This window comes from Felis catus, chromosome A3 (assembly GCF_018350175.1).
Source record: "Felis catus isolate Fca126 chromosome A3, F.catus_Fca126_mat1.0, whole genome shotgun sequence".
Taxonomy (NCBI): Eukaryota; Metazoa; Chordata; class Mammalia; order Carnivora; family Felidae; genus Felis; species Felis catus.
In genome coordinates this window covers 70366558-70385555 of record NC_058370.1, presented here as the reverse complement: position 1 = coordinate 70385555, position 18998 = coordinate 70366558, and the positions used below count along the sequence as shown (strand labels likewise).

At 33.5% G+C, this 18998-nt stretch overlaps 1 long non-coding RNA gene across 1 annotated transcript in view; it reads left to right on the top strand.

Moving 5' to 3' along the window:
* LOC123384456 overlaps positions 1-4438 on the top strand; it is a 159687-nt gene extending 155249 nt beyond the window's left edge. Inside the window, exon 3 of the long non-coding RNA XR_006595556.1 lies at positions 2707-4438. This is a non-coding gene — a long non-coding RNA (uncharacterized LOC123384456). The remainder of the gene's footprint in view (positions 1-2706) is intronic.
* The last annotated feature ends 14560 nt before the right edge of the window (positions 4439-18998 follow it).

Genomic DNA, 18998 nt, shown 5'->3' with positions numbered 1-18998 from the left:
AGTTTTCATATCTTTTTTTTTTTTCAACGTTTATTTATTTTTGGGACAGAGAGAGACAGAGCATGAACGGGGGAGGGGCAGAGAGAGAGGGAGACACAGAATCGGAAACAGGCTCCAGGCTCTGAGCCATCAGCCCAGAGCCCGACGCGGGGCTCGAACTCACGGACCGCGGGATCGTGACCTGGCTGAAGTCGGACGCTTAACCGACTGCGCCACCCAGGCGCCCCTAAGTTTTCATATCTTTAAAGGCTTCTGATATTGAATACCAGTGGAATCCTTTCATGCAAACAAAGGGCATCTGTAACATATTTTATTAGATATGGTGAAATTTCTCCATGGCATTAATATATATATATATATATATATATATATATATATATATATATATATGTATATGGCAACAATTTGAGAGAACAGGAATGGAGACACAATTTCCTGGGAACATGTGTCAATATAATTGTCTTTGGGTACTTTTCTTCAGTTTTTATGATTTGCATTCGTTGTTCAATGTACTTCTTGTGTCTGCATGATAAACACCATGGTCACAATTGTTCATAAATCATACATATAAAGCAGCCATCCTTAGATAACCTCAATATCAATTTATTTTTAAAAATTTACATACAAATTATTCCACAAATATGGCTGTTGCTAGAGAAGTCATGGATGGAATGTTAATGCTACTTTAGGTTTCCTAATAAAGTGATTTATATCCTGGAATTCTTTAGTGAAACTTACATGTTCACATGATTACCTTAACATTCCTTCTTTGAAAGGCAAGCTTGCATTAAACAATTAATTTCCACTCTTATCACTCAAAATCCATTTGGAAAAGGAGATAGTCAATGAATTTAAAGGTGCCAATGAATACTTGAATTTTAGCTTGATATTTCCTTATAACATTTCCATTTTTCTTTTTTGTTTATACATTCGTATATGTGTTTTATAATAGATAATATATTCTGGGCCAATGAAACTGCTGCATATTATTATATAAAATGTATTAATTCCAAATTTAACATATAAATAACATTTTCAGCATCCTTCAACATAAAATACATACTTGCTAAAGAACTTAATGGTCATTGTGATTTATTGATCTTTTGTTGAGCAGTGTAATGCTTAAGCTCTAAGACTCAGGTCCCTGACTTCCTGCATTTGAATTTTTTTTACTGTCTCTATCACCTCAGGGATATTATTTAATGTCTCTGTGCCTCAGTTTTCTATGTCTTTAAACTAGGAATAGTATTATTACCTACCTCATATGGGTTTTTGAAAATTAAATGAGTTTATATGTGTAATGCACACAAACATTTCCAGATCACTGTAAGTACTATATAAGTATTTGTTAAGTAAATATGTGCACTAAGCCTCAAACCAAAGTACCATGTTATATAAACCAAAGCTGCATCTAAGGAAGAGGTAATGCTGTCATTACATAAGTAACTAGTTGAAATAAATAGCAAATTGCTTTAATTGACAAAATACCCAAGATCTCATCCATTTTCTTAGAAACAGGTGGAGGCCCCAAGCTTATGGCTACTTAGTGTAAAAAATGATCTCAGAATTTTCTGTGTTCCTTCTTCCACTAGAGTCAGTATCTCAGTTGTAGGAAACACGTGCAGCTTATCTACTCTTACCGACTTCTGTCTACCATATTTAAGTCCATTCTACAAGCTACTGAATGGCCACCCAGTCTATGAGTAAACACTTTAAGGTTTGGAGTGCCACTGTATCTCCAAACTGTCGTTTCATCTTTGCATAGCTCAAGGTTTCTCCCTATTTAGACACAATGACCTTCTTACTTCAACAAATACACTTGGCATCCTTTTGAATATTTGAAAACTGTTATTCAGCACCTTTCATTCCAAGCCTATTGTTTTCTTGACTAAACACACTCAGTGTTTTCAGTTGTTCTTCAGGTATCATGCTGTTCATATTCAGTATATTTTAGTACTAGACAGATTGCAGAGGTGGAATATAAATGTCAAAAAATGGGAGAATTACACAGAATTGATAAGCACCGCAAAACAAGCAATAGAAGAATCTGGTCAAGATGATACCATGAATTTCTATTTAGGTGTCTTCCCACTCTATGCCTACTCCAAATGCATACTAATGACAAATAATACATGGAAAGATATTTTTTTAACTGAGCTCAAAAACAAGAGAAATATTGTTTTGGACCAAACTGTACAAAATAGGGGCACCTTGGTGCCTCAGTTGTTTGAGCATCTGCCTCTTGATTTCAACTCAGGTCATGTTATCATGCTTTCTGAGATAGGGCCCTGCATCAGGATCTGCACTGACAGTGCAGAGCCTGCTTGGGATTCTCTCTCTCCCTCTCTCTGCCCCTCCTTCACTTGTTCACTCTCCCTCTCTCCCTCTCTTTCTGTAAAATCAATAAACATTAAAAAAGACCAAAATACAAAGGAGAGATTAGAGATTAGATATGATGTTGTGGGGATATTAGGTTTATGTCTAGAATCAGATAGTGTTGACCAGGAGGTAAGTTCCTATGGAATTGTTCCATTTCCCATTGAAAATGTCCATTTCCAATGAGGGAACCCAAAGTAGACTCACTTCTTGAAGCATTGAGGTAGGATAGGGATTCTAGGAAAAAAGTAAAGGACATTTTTTTTCTTCTAAATCAAAATATTCAAACCAAAAAATCTATTGGCTAACCTATTTTGTTATATCGTATAGGAAGTTGTGCAAGGACGAGGGAAAAAAATCCTACTTCTTGGCCAGAAAGTGAACCAGACATCCCAATGGCTCAACGATTCTGTTTGTGCACAGTCACGGTCATTACTGAACAAGATTCAGAAGCACTGTGAGAGATTTAGTTCAGGTTTGGGAGTTGCAAGGCCCTGGTAAAGGCCATCCTAAAGCTACTTGGGAGGACTGAGTGAATACAGATACAGATACTAAAATTCAGTCTCGAATCCAAAAAAAACTGAGAGCTTAAAAACAAAAGTACAAGATGCATGAACAAATACTTGTTTGGAAAAGAAGAAATGAAACAAAAACAAGTAGGAAACAACCAACAACAACAAAAAATTATTAGAACCTTGAAAATGAAGAAGGATATAATGGATATTATTTTAAAAAAAACAGGATAAACTCTAAGCAGAACAAGACTGAAGAGGTCATTAGGAAAAGATGCACAGATAGATAATACAAACAAGTAATAAAGAAACATGGTTTCACCAATTGTGTGTGCATATGTGTGTGTGTGTATTAGCACACCAATGCACCAGTGCACAGAAATGTTACATAAATGATCTGTAGCCACACAGTTAATGATTGGTCAGAATTTGAATCCAGTCAGTATGATTCCAAATTTTTTTGTCAGGAGAAGCCAGAATAATATAAAAGCAATATTTGAGGAGATAATAGCACTTAATTTTTCAGAACTAAAGGAAGAAAATATGACTCCGATCAGAAGCTCTGGAAAAAAAGAAACAGATACATAAACTCAATTCTTGTACTGGATACCTTGCAGTGAAACTAAAGAATGGAAAAGATTGAAGAAATGTTAAAAGCCAACAGCCACAGAAGAGATTATCTATAAATGAGCAATATTTAGATTGGCACACACTTCTGGAAAACAATGGAAGTCAAAGAGAATGAAATACCGTCACCTTCACAGTGTTGAGAGAAATTAACTGATGAGATGAAGCTTTTACTGAGGTGAATTCTCAAGCAAGAGTGAGAGGAAAATAAAGACACTTTCAGACTCAAAGACTTTTGAGAGTTTGCCAACATTTTGCATATATTTTTGCAAAAAGCAAAGACATATAATATAAAAATTAAAAATTGATAAAACGTGAGAAAATTATAATCTTTATAATAAAAATAAATCTAACAAATAAGAGTCATTTGAAAGTTATTTAATTTTCTAAAATATGTAAAATTTAGGAGATTAATTTTTACTAACTTTATTTTGAATACCTCAAGATTATAGAAAATAATTAATTACACTGAGTAGGTTGGTAATGGCTGTCCATAGCCATCTGTCTGCACAATGGCCTTTCTTATTTATTTTGTATTTTATTTCTTTTACATTCTTATTTATTTTATATTTACTTATATTTATTGTATATTTTATATTAGATTATTTATATGTACTTTCTTCCCCCACCCCAACATAGTTACTCAAATGAGTTTAGAATATATGTATAGATATGTATTGTGACATTTAATAATTAATTACTTCATTTAACAAGTTAAAGAAGTGTAAAAAATATATATAATCTATTGCTTTCAACCTAGCACAAGTGTAAAAAGTAGAGTAAAGGGAAAGAGTGGGAAACAAACTAACTCAACATCTTAGTCCAAAAGAGAAATAAAAATAAATGTAGACAGGGTAGGATTCCTAAATAGGAAAAAAAAATTATACTGAAGAAATAACCTCTATAAATACCAATTTTTATAAAAATGTAAATAAATTCATTTATGAAATGGCAGATTGAGTATATTTTAATTTTTTAATGTTTATTTTTTGAGAGAGAGAGAGAGAGCAAGGGAAGGGCAGAGGGAGAAGGAGACACAGAATCAGAAGCAGGTTGTCACCACAGAGTCCATTGTGGGGCTGGAACTCACAAGCCATGAGATCATGACCCGAGCAGAGTCAGACGCTTTACTGACTGAGCCACCCAGGTGCCCTAGACTATATTTAAAAAAAAAGAAAAACATTACTTCTATGCTGTTTTCAAATAATACCATACCAAAAAAGGGTTGAATTAATGATGGAACAAGATATTCATGGCCATCCTACCTGCAAGAAAACTGTAACATCAAAATTTATACTGGAAAAACTGAATGTGAGACAAAAATATCAGTAGGAGAAAAGTATAGCATTTACAAATTTGTATGCAGTCCACAAATTAGCCATATAATATTAAAGCAAAATTGATGAGATCAAGCAGTCTTTTAGGGTAATCCATTAACCAGTAATATACCCACTCATTTGTTCTTTTATCAAATTTATATTTCTTAAACAAAATCTGTCATATGAGACACTTGAAATCTTGCCATTTATATGGTAATCTATATCAAACTCATGTCTCTGATCTAGTAATCACAACAAGCTGAAAAACTGGCTTAAAACTGGTAAGAATTTAGCCCACACTGACTCAGAAATCCTTCTCTGATTTTGTCTAGGATCTGATTTTGTCTGATTTCTCTAGGATTTTGTCTAGGATCTACATTAACCTTAATCATTTACAATGTTGAGAAACCCGTTCTTCACCTTTATGAAGTCAAAACTACCCCCTTTGTTTTCAACCTTCCATCTATTTCTCTCAATCTCCAAGATCCTTTAGTAAGCAAAAACAGCTTGGGGTTGGGGGGGGGGGTGGGGGCCAGGTTAGTGATGGAATTTCCAAGTACAAATTTGAGATGAATTTGTTTGGACCAAAAAAAAGTTTTAAACACTGTATTTTTATTGCAAACAGTAAAGGGGAGAATAAAGCATATTGTTGTTTATGACAATAAATTTACAGTTAATGAAGTAAAAAAAGTTTTTTTCCTCACTAATAACTTATTTTTAACATCTCTTTAATATTTGCCTGTTAATAGATATTCAATATGAGGGCCTATAGATAAAGATTTATTCAAAGCAGTCGGTACTCTTTCTCTCCCCATATAGGGCTTTTTTTTTTAATCAATACTTTTTTTTACCTCTTTCCTCAGATAGCTGTATTTTTACTTTTAGACATACTATAAATAATAGTGTGAATAAAAATATATAGCTTTTGAATCTAAAAGAATAAAAGGAGAGTGCTAGCTCTACCTAATTATATTTATTGCAGCTAATTTTTTGATACACCAGGATTAAGTTAAACCACATATTCAGTAAACATTAAGTTTGTTAACAGCTACATGCCTCAGTTCATTTATATATAAAATAAGGGTAACCCAGAGAGGTAAATGAGGGAACGTGATAAAAAAAAAGCCATAAAGAGAATGTTTGGATCATAGAAAAATACTTGGTAGATTATAGTTATTTTCATTATTTCCATCACAGATTAACCACAAGAAGCTAAGTGCTTGAGAATTTCTTCTTTCTCTAAGACCATCCTACAAGTATATTCCAGAGTATTCTGTCTACTTTTCTGTTAGAAGTTATTGACCCAAAGAAAGCACCCAAAATATATTTGTAGAGTAAAGGGACAGATGACATACGTATCAAAAGATAATGAATAAATAGTGTGATATTTATATATTTTAAAATTAGTGTATTTTATATTTTAACTATAAATATGAAAAATAAATATGTGGTTCAAATATCAGATTATATTAAAAGGTATACTGAACTTTGCCCTCACTCCCATTCCTTCTACTCTAGTCCCTGTCCTCAAGGGAACCATTTTATAATTAATTTCTAATTTATATTTCCAGTGTATTTCCTTTGCTAAGTAACATATAAACATGCATGTGTGTTCATGTATATTGTTCTATCTTTCTCCCACAAACATTAACATACTACATATGAAGTGCTTTGAAAGTTATTTTCTTTTCTTTTTTTTTTTAATTTTTTTTAGCGTTTTATTTATTTTTGAGACAGAGAGAGACAGAGCATGAACGGGGGAGGGGCAGAGAGAGAGAGGGAGACACAGAATCGGAAACAGGCTCCAGGCTCTGAGCCATCAGCCCAGAGCCCAATGCGGGGCTCGAACTCACGGACCACGAGATCGTGACCTGGCTGAAGTCAGACGCTTAACCGACTGAGCCACCCAGGCGCCCCGAAAGTTATTTTCTTCACTTAGAACTATATCCTAGAAATTGTATTACATTTCTTTTTTTTTTAATTTTTTAAATGTTTATTTTTTGAGAGACAGAGCGTGAGATGAGAAGGGCAGAGAGAGAGGGAGACACCATCTGAAGCAGCTCTGGGCTCTGAGCTGTCAGCACAGAGCCTGATGTGGGGCTTGAAACATGAACCACGAGAACATGACCTGAGCTAATATCAGACGCTTATTCAACTGAGCCACCCAGGTGCCCCTTACATTTCTAGATATAGACATTCTCATTATATTTTAAGTTTGCATAATTGAGTATGCCACAATTTATAAAAATGTGTTACTTATTAATATACGTATTTGGACTTATTACACATATTTCACAAATAGTGTTATTACATTTACAAATGCTATTAGAAGTAACATCATTGTGTGTATGTTCTCTCGTATTTGTGGAGATGTAACTTCTAGATAGATTACTAGAAGTGGAACTGCTGTGTAAGAGAAAATGCATATACGATTTGTAGAGATACTGGTAAAGTACTGACATTCGGGTTGCACTATTTTGCACTCTCAACAGCAATATATGAGAGAGTCTATTTTGTAACAGCTGCACTGGCAAAGAATATGCATACCTTTGTATTTTGTATTTTTCTTATTTCAAGCTAGATTATCTTTTACATGGTTAAAGAGCCATCTTTGAGTGCCCATTTATGTCTTTTTCCCATATTCTACTAGGTTTCTGTTCTTATTCTCAATCTTTTATATATTGATGATATTAAATCCTTGTCAGTGATACAAGTGGTACATATTTTCTTAAGTATTTTCATTTTGCTTTTAATTTCGTTCATGTATTTGTCTGTATTAATGTTGTTGAAGTCATTCCTTTTTATATTATTTCTGAATTTGGGTTAAAGAGCTTTTCCTATCTCAGGTCACAGAGGAATATATCCCTGTATTCTGTTACTTATATTTTTAAAATATTTTATCTATGAGCCAATTGTTTGTTGCATGGTACAAGAGACATGAATATCATTTTATAAATTTTATAGATGGGTACCTTATTGACATAACACCATATATTTTGCCTATCTTTTCTCCAGCAATTAAGATGCTGTATTTATAATATATGTGTAGATTTCCATTTGCTCTTAAGGATGATTTTGGACTTTTCATTATGTTCTATTATTCTCTTTTAATTTTTGTACTAGTATCATAGAGTTTTAACTACAGAGGCTTCATGGTAGTACTGATAATATCTTCTGTTACCTCCCTGATTGCCATATTTTTCAAGTTTTCCCATATATTGCACAGCTGTTAGTATTAAATGTTAATTCCAATACAATATTAAATGTGTGTGCGTGTGTGTGTGTGTGTGTGTGTGTGTGTTAATTTTTGTCTTTCTCAGATTTCACCAACTATTTCCCTCTGTTTCTCGTTTTAAAAAGGCTGCATTTTGACTAAGGCATAAAAAAACATGTTACACGTTAAGGAAGAATACATTGATTTCAGCTTCTTTGGATAAACACCAAGGAGTGCAATTGCTGGATTGTATGGTAACATTATGTTTTGTTTTGTAAGAAAATGCCAGAGTGTCTTCCAAAGTGACTTTACCATTTTGCATTTCTACCAGCAATGGATGAGAGTTCCTGTTGCTCCACTATTATTTTTGACTTAACTGTTGCTCTCTTCAATTCTGTCAATTTTTGCTACATGGATTTGTCTCGTTAGGTGCACATATGTTTATATTTACTATATCTCTCTTGTGGATTGACCCTTTTATCATTATATAATGTCTGTCTTTTTATTCTGTTGTTACTTTGTTGTTGTTTAAAGCCATTCCAGCCCTGTCATGTTGGCTATTGTGTGTTGTGTGTGTGTGTGTGTGTGTGTGTGTGTGTCTGTTTTTGTTTGTTTTTGTTTTTGTTTTTCCATTCTATTTTCTAGTGTCACTTGCTTTCAGCCTGAAGAATTTACTTTAGTATTTTTTGTAAGGGAAGTCTGTTAAGTAACAAATTCTCTCCACTGTTAGTCCTCACTAATTGCTAGCTGATTGTTCTATTGCTTTTGACAATAATTTATCTCTGGGGAATAAATTACTTCACAGTCTGATCAAATTAAATTTGAGCTCTTTGAAGGGGTAGTCTTTAAGGCCAGTCTTTGATGCTGTTCTGAGACCAGAAGCGCTCATTTATTTTTCTCTTTTTCTGGTTCTTTCCATTCAATTTCTAGCTGCCCTGTGGTTTCACTTGTTGCTGTCATGGAACTGACTACCCCTTCATAATTGCTTACCATCAATGCCCCCATTGTTTTTATAGTGCCCTTAGTCTTGAACTTCTCCATTTCTGTGAAAATAAAGTCAGTCTCCTCGGAGAGAGATGTGAACTATGGAGCACTCTGTTATGATTTGCCATTCCCACTAGGGAGAACCTATGTATTACTGCTTTTGAGTAGGGGATGGGGGCAGAGTGACAACTCTGATTTATAAGTAGGTCACTAAGTGGGGGCAGTAGCCCCTGTTCTCAACTCATCTTCCATTAATGAAATTTCTCTCCTATGAATAAGGTGAGAGTGGATAACTGGGGTCCAATATTATCCACCTCTTCTGCCTGGAGTAGAACTTCTGTTCTATGATTGGTAGTTGAGTGAAAAAAGTAAGCCTTAGACATCTCAGCTGATTTTGCCTAGAATAGAGTTTCTGCAATCAAGAGCTGGTAGGATATATATGAGAAATTCTAGTAGTCTGCCTTTCTTGGGGAGAAACTATAGCTCTAGGCCAGGAAATGGGAGAAGAAGGAAGCCTATTTTCTTGGCTGCATTCACCCAGTATGGAACTTCTGTTTCTATGGTCATTTTTCCTCTGTCATATTCTCTTATATTTATGTTTTTATTATTTTTTAATTAATTAGGTTAAATAATGATTTGCTTACTCTAATGATTTTTCATAAAGCACCAACTTTTACGTTTTTTATTAGTCCTAAGGCTTTTTGATACTTTTGCTTTATCATTATTTTCTGCTTTTTTTCTTCTTTTATTATCTTATTTCTTCTATTTTTTAGCATAGCTCAATATTTTTTACTTGAATATTTAATATATTCATTTTCATTCATATATTTTTATTGAGGTAAGAGATTAATGCTATGATTTTTCCTATAATGTCTTTTAAATATTATCTTGTAAATTCTAGGATATACTGATTTTATTATCATTATTGCTTTTCAAATTATTTTTGAAATTTCAGTATGTATTTCCACTTTGATCTAAGAATTTATTTGTTTTAGTGTAGAAAAGCCTTTCTGATTTTTTACCTTGTTTATCAATGTCTAGTTTTTTTTTGTATTGTGATAAGAGATTGCTGTTAGTATTAATCTTGATTTATGAAGCTTATTAAGTTTGCCTATACAAACTAATATATGGTCAGTTTTCACAAATATCCTATGTATACTTTTAAAAAGGTGTATTCATTATTATCTGATGCCAATTTCAATATATTGTGATATATATATACTTATGTTAGATTTTCTATATCCTCACTTATTTTTGTCAACTTACCTAAATTGGATTGAGAATGGTGTGTGAAAGACTACTAATACAACGTATTTCCACTTATTTATTCTTGCATCTCCTGTCATATCTACTTTGGAAAGAAGTTGCTATGGGATTTTTTTTCATAGATACTTTGTTTGATGAAGTAGCCAGATAGTGCATTGTGATTTGTTATATTCTTGCTTATATAGTCATTTTACTCCTTTCTTTTTATCAATTTTCAGTGTTTTTCTCTTATTCCCATAAGTGGGGACCAAATAATGACATTACTCTTTTGTGTTCTTCATAGAGTCTGTTTTATGGTTTCCCTAATTAAAGACTAAAATAAATGTATATCTGTATTAATTCAACTTGCGGTTTGATTATACACAACTAATTTCCAGAGAAGAGTATGTGATATCTGTGTGATAATGTCTACACTTGAAATAAGCTACAAATATGATTATAATATTAGATATCATATGTTTAAACCACTGAACTATTTGCTAATATAGCCAACTTGTCCAACCATCCAGATAAACTTAAACAATGAGTTTGTTACATCAAAATGCATTACAAATGTGTGTACTTGGGACTCAAAAGCCACAGAAACACTGCCAAATTCATTCAGTGCAGAGATTAAAATGAACTTCTGATCTTACTATTTGAAATATGGGCATTCCACTATAATTACCATCAAAATCATGGCAATAGTCAGATTGACACTTCAAAAGAAATACCTCTAGCTTCTAAAACACTATGCAGCAAGCACTTTAAGCATAGTGTTTGAACAGAAATCTTGATAGAAAGATTCTCTGCCTCTTATTTTTTAAAGTTAGTTTTTAAAAATTGACTTTTTGGAAGAAACAGAGGTGTCTGTCTGACATTTTAAGCAAAAAATGTAGAGGCAATAAAAAGAGTCACTTCACTTTCAGAGATTTAGAAAAAATAAACAGTATAAACAACCACAACAGATGTTCTATTGAACATAATATCAGGCGGGAAATCAGGAGATTGCAAGCAAGAAAGACTATATATTGACTTAGTGTGTTTGTTTTTACAGAACTACATTATTTATGTTCAAGTGTCAACACATACATAACATGGCTCACTAGAATCACAATATGTTTACAAAATACTGCTGGTGATTTTATGAGAACCTTTCTTAATTATTTGGGTTCACTCATACATGTCATCCATATTAGCAATCAGAATGTCAGAGTGAGCTCATTAAATCTACCACTTATGTAATGACTTGCATTTCTCTGAGTGTCTATGATAGAGCACTGTCAAGTGTTTTTCAAGATCCCACTTACGACATTTACTTGTAAATAATCGCATTTTTCCTCACAAAATATCTATGTCAAAAATTAATTTTCTTATATATGATTTTTAATAATTTTATGTTAAATTATTTTTCCTTATTTGATTTACTACATTTTTTTCAATCCAAGATCTTCTGGACAGGATTAAGTTTAATACCGGTGGATTTTTCCTAAATTGTAAGAATGCAGTGCCCATAGTTGATGTGATAAAGGCTTGATGGTTCATCAGGTTTTGGTTACAACAATAGCATTTTAAATAGTTTGTAATATAGACTGAGGATCATAATAGACTGAGTAAAGAATTATAAGATGTGGGTGTGAGGTAGAAAATCATATTGAATTGAAGAACATTGAAGAATAAAGACCCTAGTAAAGGGGAAAGCTTTTCAGCATAAATGAGGGAATGAAGTACATGAGATCTTCAATTAATCATTCAAAAACCATCAACTGAAACCATAGTATATTCTGAGTACTTTACAGTAGAGGGATCAAGGTCTCTCCATGTTTTCATTCAACATGTTACTATCATTATTATATTTTAGAAACTACTGTATGTTAGAACTATGCTGGATATAGGGGCTGATAATACAGTAGTGAGCCCACCCTGTTATAACCCATGCTTTGCGTAGCTTACAGCCTGGTTGAGAAGATAGACATTAATAAAAGTCACACACATAGATGTAAAAATTGATGATGTTATGAGAGAAGTTATGTAATGTCCATTTGCATACAATAGGAGGGTCTGGATTAGTTTGAGTGCTGTAGGAGTCACAGAAATGATTTCCTTAAGAAAATTTCAATAGTGCTGAAATACTAATTCTGGCAAAGTTGAAGTAGAGAGTGTTTAGATGGTAGGAATAGCACATATAAAGTCTCTCTAGCTAAAGAGAACAGAGCACAGACCACATTTGAGTAACTAAACAAAGGCTCAGAGTGGTTAGTGGACAATCTAGGTTAACAAGAGCAAAGGGGACAGATGAAGCAGGGACTTAAAGTTCGGGCTAAGTAATTTACCTCTGTCAGATGGTCAGCTTACACTGTCTCTCCATGACTGCGCACATCTTCTGCCAACTCGTCACCTAGTCATGTCCCATTGTTAGCTTGAAATTGGCCACCGTAGGAGGAACCTATGGAAATTTGGCAAATGCTACAAATTAGGGTTTTTTTTATCCCTCCCCCCCCCCCGATCTTCCCAGGCAATTTATTATCAAACACTTAACAGCCTAACACTGCCTCCATCTTTCTTTTTTTTTAAAGATACTTTTTATTAAGTTTATTTATTTTGAGAGGGAAGAGAGAGAGAGAGAGGAGGGGCAGAGAGAGAAGGAGAGAGAGAATCGCAAGCGGGCTCTTCACTGTCAGCACAGAGCCCAACATAGGGCTCAAACTCACGAACGATGAGATCATGACCTGATCTGAAATCAAGAGTCTGACGCTTAGCGACTGAGCCACCCAGGTGCCCTGCCTCCATCTTTATAATAATAATAAAAAAAAAAGGTTGCAGTCTTTCAAAGTGGAAGCACCCAAGGGTGCCTGGGTGGCTCAGTTGGTTAAATGTCCAACTCTTGGTTTCAGCTCAGGTCATGATCTCATGGTTTCGTGAGTGTGAGCCCTATGCTGGGCTCTGTCCTGACAGTGCAGAGCCTGCTTGGGATTCTCTGTCTCTCTCTGTCTCTCTCTCTCTCTGCCCCTCCCCCATTCATGCTGTCTCTGTCTCTCTCAAAATAAATAAGTAAACTTAAAAAAAATAATAAAATGAGTAGGCTAAATATGTACACGATGTTAGGTGAGTCTTCAATACAAGAACTGGTGCTAACCACCAAACTGTCAGGTGCTTGGACATGAAGTAGGTTAAATAGACCGAAATTTCTAATAGAAATACAAGAGAATTCTGGAAGATGATAGATACAGTAAGGATAGAGAGTTGGATAAGTAACTATCATGGACTTCAAAATTGAAGTAGTGGTTGAATTATGCAAAACACTTGGAAACAAGAAACAAAGAGAATGCTCTTTCCTCTTAATCTATAGAAGTCTTGGAGTAGTTAGGAAAGAAGTGTCATTAAGAAAAAAATGAAAGGGGAAAAATGTTCAGTTCAGATAAATGTTCATTGGAAAAAAAAAAAAAACTGAGGGTATCTCCATGGTAGCTAAGTCCTGGCCAGATTCTCCATTTTACTTTGAAGTAAAACCTTGCAGAGTCCAGTGCTTGGCACATTGAAGGCTGGGAAAAGGGACAGCCATTATTGAAAATTGGCTGGGAGGACCTGCAGGTGGAGGGAAGAGAGACAAATGAGCAGCTGGAAAACACTAATGAAATGTTTGTAATGAGGTGGTAGCTAAGACTTAAGAAATACTGTCTTACATTTCCCCAGATGGTGATTCCAAGAATGAAAAGTGATTACTTTTACTTCCTTTACCATTTCAGGCATTTCTTGTTAGAAGTTCGTTCTATAAACAACTAACTTGCAGTTCTCAGTGGGAATTTTGATAGAAACGTACCTTCATTTTTTATTTGGCAGAGTAAGAAATGACACTTGCCATCAGTTAGCAGAGCCTGCAGTGTCCTTGGTTAGCATTTCCTCTGCTAGAATCGCATTTGAGGGCATTTCCCTCAAACTCAGCACATACATCTCTCAGATTCTGATAAATAAAAACATTTTTCCTCAGTCCACTTGTGGGGTACTAATTTTTAGTCCAGAAATATTTCAGACATTTTCAGATCCAGTCAAAGTATAATTGATGTGAATTAAAAAGTTGTATTGTTTAAAAATGGCTACCAAAAGTCGCAAAATATTTATTAATATATATTTATAACATTATATTTGACTCACAAGATTAGCTAGAATTGCAAATTACTGTGCATAGCCTTTCCAAATATCATGTATATACATATATATATATATATATATATGTGTGTGTGTGTGTGTGTGTGTGTATCTAGAGAGACTATAGTCATTTTTCCTTTCTAAATATCGTGTGTATGTGTATGTATATTTATGTATATATGTGTGTGTGTGTGTGTGTGTGTGTGTGTGTGTGTGTGTGTGTATAGAGGGAGGGGAGAGACAAAGAGAGACAGAGAGAGAGACAGAGACAGAGAGAGAGAGAAGAGAGAGAACAAGACCTTGAGTTTTTACATTAGATTCAGCTATGACTGCCTTAACAAAAGGGTGAACTGAAATCAAGAGGCATTTTAATTTTGAGCTATTTCAAAACATCAAGAAGAGTGTTTAATAACATAAGGCTTATAGAAGAATCTTCCTCAGTATATTACAATATTGTGAAAAATTGATGCTCTTGCAGGATAACTTTTTGTTTTATGTTTTATGTTTTATTTTTTAATTTTTATCTCCAATAAGTACATTGTTCAATTCTTAAAGGGATATTGCTAAAGTTGACTAAACCTGATTAATCTAAATATTTCTGCTTTCCAGCAGGCAGTGTGTGGACAAGCCTGTATCTCCTTTAGAGACCTGGCTAACACAAAATGGCCAATCATGACATAAACTTCTGAGACTTTTCTTTTTTATGAACAAGTATTTTTAAATTTGGACAAGTAACAGTTGGTTTAGAAGAAGGGAACCTCTTAAACATTGATTTATTGTGTATAATACTGAACACCATTTTTTTTTTTACTGAACATCATTTTTAATAGATTTGTGTAAACATTTTTTCTACAAACATAGATTTTCTTCACACATGATTCACACGTGATTTTCTTCACACATGATAGATTTTATTTATTCCTGATGACTTTTCAGGAACATGTCCCTGAAGTGTTAATTATTTTACTGTAAAATTACCAGAGTGATTATTTTTGACAAGATGGTTATAAGGTTACTTATTTTTAAACTTTTTGTTTCATAGATTTTTTTTTAATTTTCCTATAATGAATGTTGTTTATTTATTTGGTAAAATTTATTATGTAATAGGATAATTTAACAAATCACTTAAAATGCCACCTGAAATACTTCATGCTGTTTTCTAGAACTTGTTTCCCATAGCCTTAATTTAAATACAGTCAGCAATTATATTGCCCCTATATTTTAGTATTGTTACCAGCCCAAATTTCCACAAACCTTTTAATCCTAACAGGTATGAGTGTTTATCAATAAGCCATTCTTAATCACAAAATCACCCTGGGGATGTATTAAACTGTATATTCTCGAGCCCTACATGCATCAAAAAACATAATATCCAAGAGAAGATCTGACCATCTAATAAAAAAAAAATCCTCATTTTCCATAACCTTTATAACCAAACTAACTTGAAAGGCAACCTTACAAGATGATCCAGACCTTAAACCAGTATCTTCCCCACCTACTATTGACTATAGTCATATTCTCATAGCATCTCAGGCCAGTTACTTCTTTTTCTTGACTCCCCGGGAGTGCAGAATCTCATACTGGTAAATAATTATTATCAGGGAGTTGTGGGAAAGATAAGTACCATTAGGTTAGTTGGTGTCAAAAAAAAAAACAAACAAACAAAAAACAAACAAACAAAAAAACATAGTTGGTGTGCTAACCCTACTAACCCTGACGTGACAGTAAGGGTTGTAGAGTAGTAGGGCCATGGAAAGGGAAAGATATTTTCACCAGTGTTCCAGCATTTTTTAGTATCTAGTCACCTTTCTTATTGATCTTTCTGTTTTTTTGTTTTGTTTTGTTTTTTTCCCCCTCCAGACTATGGTCTGATTTATGAGTCTTTCTTCTAATCTCTGCTCTGTTTTCCTCTGACTTTTGATCTGAATATGATAATCTGACTCTGGTTTATGATATCTTTGTTTTCTTGATCATTGGGTTTGAGACACTAGACCCTCAAAAATCTCTATTTTAAAAAGCATACTCCAAAGAGTTTCTGCCGAAAGATTTAAGTTATTTATTCTGGACAGAGATACCATAACAATAGTGAATTGACTCTGGAAAGGAAATAACCTAATTGATCTAGATGTTCTTCTTGACTAGATCCATTGAATTCTGGCACAGATATACTGCATCAGGCCATAATAGAAAATATTTAAATTAATTTGTCACACATTAGGTAGGTATAGCTTATTTTTGTGTTAATTTATAGAAAATTAGACAGAATAAGTTCTGTTAATGAAATACCCAAACTGCACACCCTAATTCCCGTTAGTACTTGGAAGTCACAGCACTAAAAAATAAGTTCTTCTTTACCAGTGTGTGTTTCAAGGGCAACACACTAACACATTGACGTTATGGAAACTAAGTGTTTCATACACACAATTCTAGCTTGAAAGTACTATTTTTCTCCATAAAAGCACAAATAAAAAACATTTTGCTTATGATATAATTAGTTTACCATATGACAGAGTAGAATATGACAGAGTAGAATAGACCTTTATGTGAATTTAGAATGACCAGATAACAAATATGGTTATTATAAAGAAGCAAATCTTACATTCATTGATAGCTACTTAGAGATTAATATTTTAAGCTTTCTAGGCATATAGTGAGTGTAATGGGATTTAGAATCAAATAGTCACTTGTTCAGAAACTGGCTTTGCTATTTGCCCTTTGAAAAAATAGCAACCTTTCCAAGCCTGAGGATTAAACAGGATTCTATATAGAAAGGACTTATCTTGGTCCACATTAAGTTTTGTAATGATTACTATTTCCAGTATGGGTGTAATTTCCATTTTGTGGCTTATATATGTGTACATTATTGCTTAAGTTTTAAATATTGAAGTATATTATTAAATTAAAAGTGTATAATTCAGCACTCCATAAGAGGAGTAATAATGAAGGCAATAATTAAGGAAGATAGGGATTCAAAATTGATGCTTTGTTTTTTTTTTCTTTTTTTTAGTCATACCAAACAATCCATTGTAGAATTGTTTACTTTTATTTTAAAAAGGAATAACAATTTAATGCTTACATTTAAAATAAACTATGCAAAATCTCCTATCCTACTTTAGGCTCCTCATAATGCTGCTTCTTTTGTTTGTTTGTTTGTTTGTTTTATTATTATTTTTTTTTTACTTTGAGTATAGTTGATGCACAAGGATACATTAGTGCAGGTGAAGAGCATAGTGATTCAACTCCTTGTATGTTACTTTAATACCTGTGTATAATGTCATTTTTCAGATGTTTTTCTGAGGATTGAAGTCATACTTTGGAATCAATAGCAGAAACTAGTAAACTCCAATGAATTGTATAGACACATTCAACACACTGATGATGATTATATTATCTGCCATCATGGTTTATAATCCTTGGTTTTATATTTTCCTAGAAACTGGGACTGGATTTATAACTTCTGTGCTCTGAAATATTTTTTCTCAAGATTATAAAAATTTAAGAAATTTAAGAAACCAAGGGTAAGAAGCTTCAGATACAGGCTTGATGCTGGCCATATTTTACCTGTGGATGTGACCTTTCTGGCTTGTGACCAGATCAGTGTTTTGCATCTAAACATCACTACCCATTCCTTCTCATCCCCTTTTGTGCAAAAGAGCCCACTTGAATTCCTTGCATATTACCCCAGTCGTTCTGGGTCTGAGATCTGCCATCTATCTCCCTAATTTAAGCATTTCCAGGAAATGGAGTGTTTTGTCTGCTACCTGGCACCTAGACCAATGTTTCTTTTACTCTTAATACCTTCCTCAGTTGTCTTCCTTATGAGGTTTGTAGTCTCTGGGTCCAGCTTTTTCTTCATCTGTTCTGTTGCCTAGTCATGGGATATGTTTCTGTGTTGGATAACTCTTGTCTGCTCTATTATAAAAAATAGACAATGAACAAAAGCACTGTGCAACATGGATAAGAATTATGTCTTCCTATTAATTTTGTAGTCATTCATCAGCAGCCCAATATATTCCAAGCTATTCTGTGCAAAAGGACAAAGAACTGAGTAATTCCAACAGTCTATATTCTCGTGCTGCTTATTGAGCTCTAATAATTTTGAAAAGCAATGCGATAGAGTCAGATGCACCTCAAACTGAGAGTTAGGATGCTGGGGACAAATGTTATGATAAAGGACAACTTTATCATCCTCCATCTCTTAATCACTGTAGCAAGATTTGGCTGCTGATATTCCTATATCATGTAGGTCACCACTTTAGCCTATATAATAGTGCATTTTAAAGTTATTTGAGTTTTTTATTGCCTTTTGACATTATTTTATAAAAATTAGGATAAACACGAAACATAAAAATGCTGCTTCTATGATGACGTATTTGAGAGAAAGATGGAAATCATTTTAAGTACTTTTAAAGTCTCAAACTTTGTCATTTTAAAAATGAAAATATATCACCAAAGATTCAAACAGCAGTTTTTAGCATAGGAAGGATTGGAGAGATCTTTAAAATTATGAAATTAAAAAGTTATTTAAAATGAAATGTTCACAAGTCCATTAAGCATGCTGTTTGGGAAAAAAAA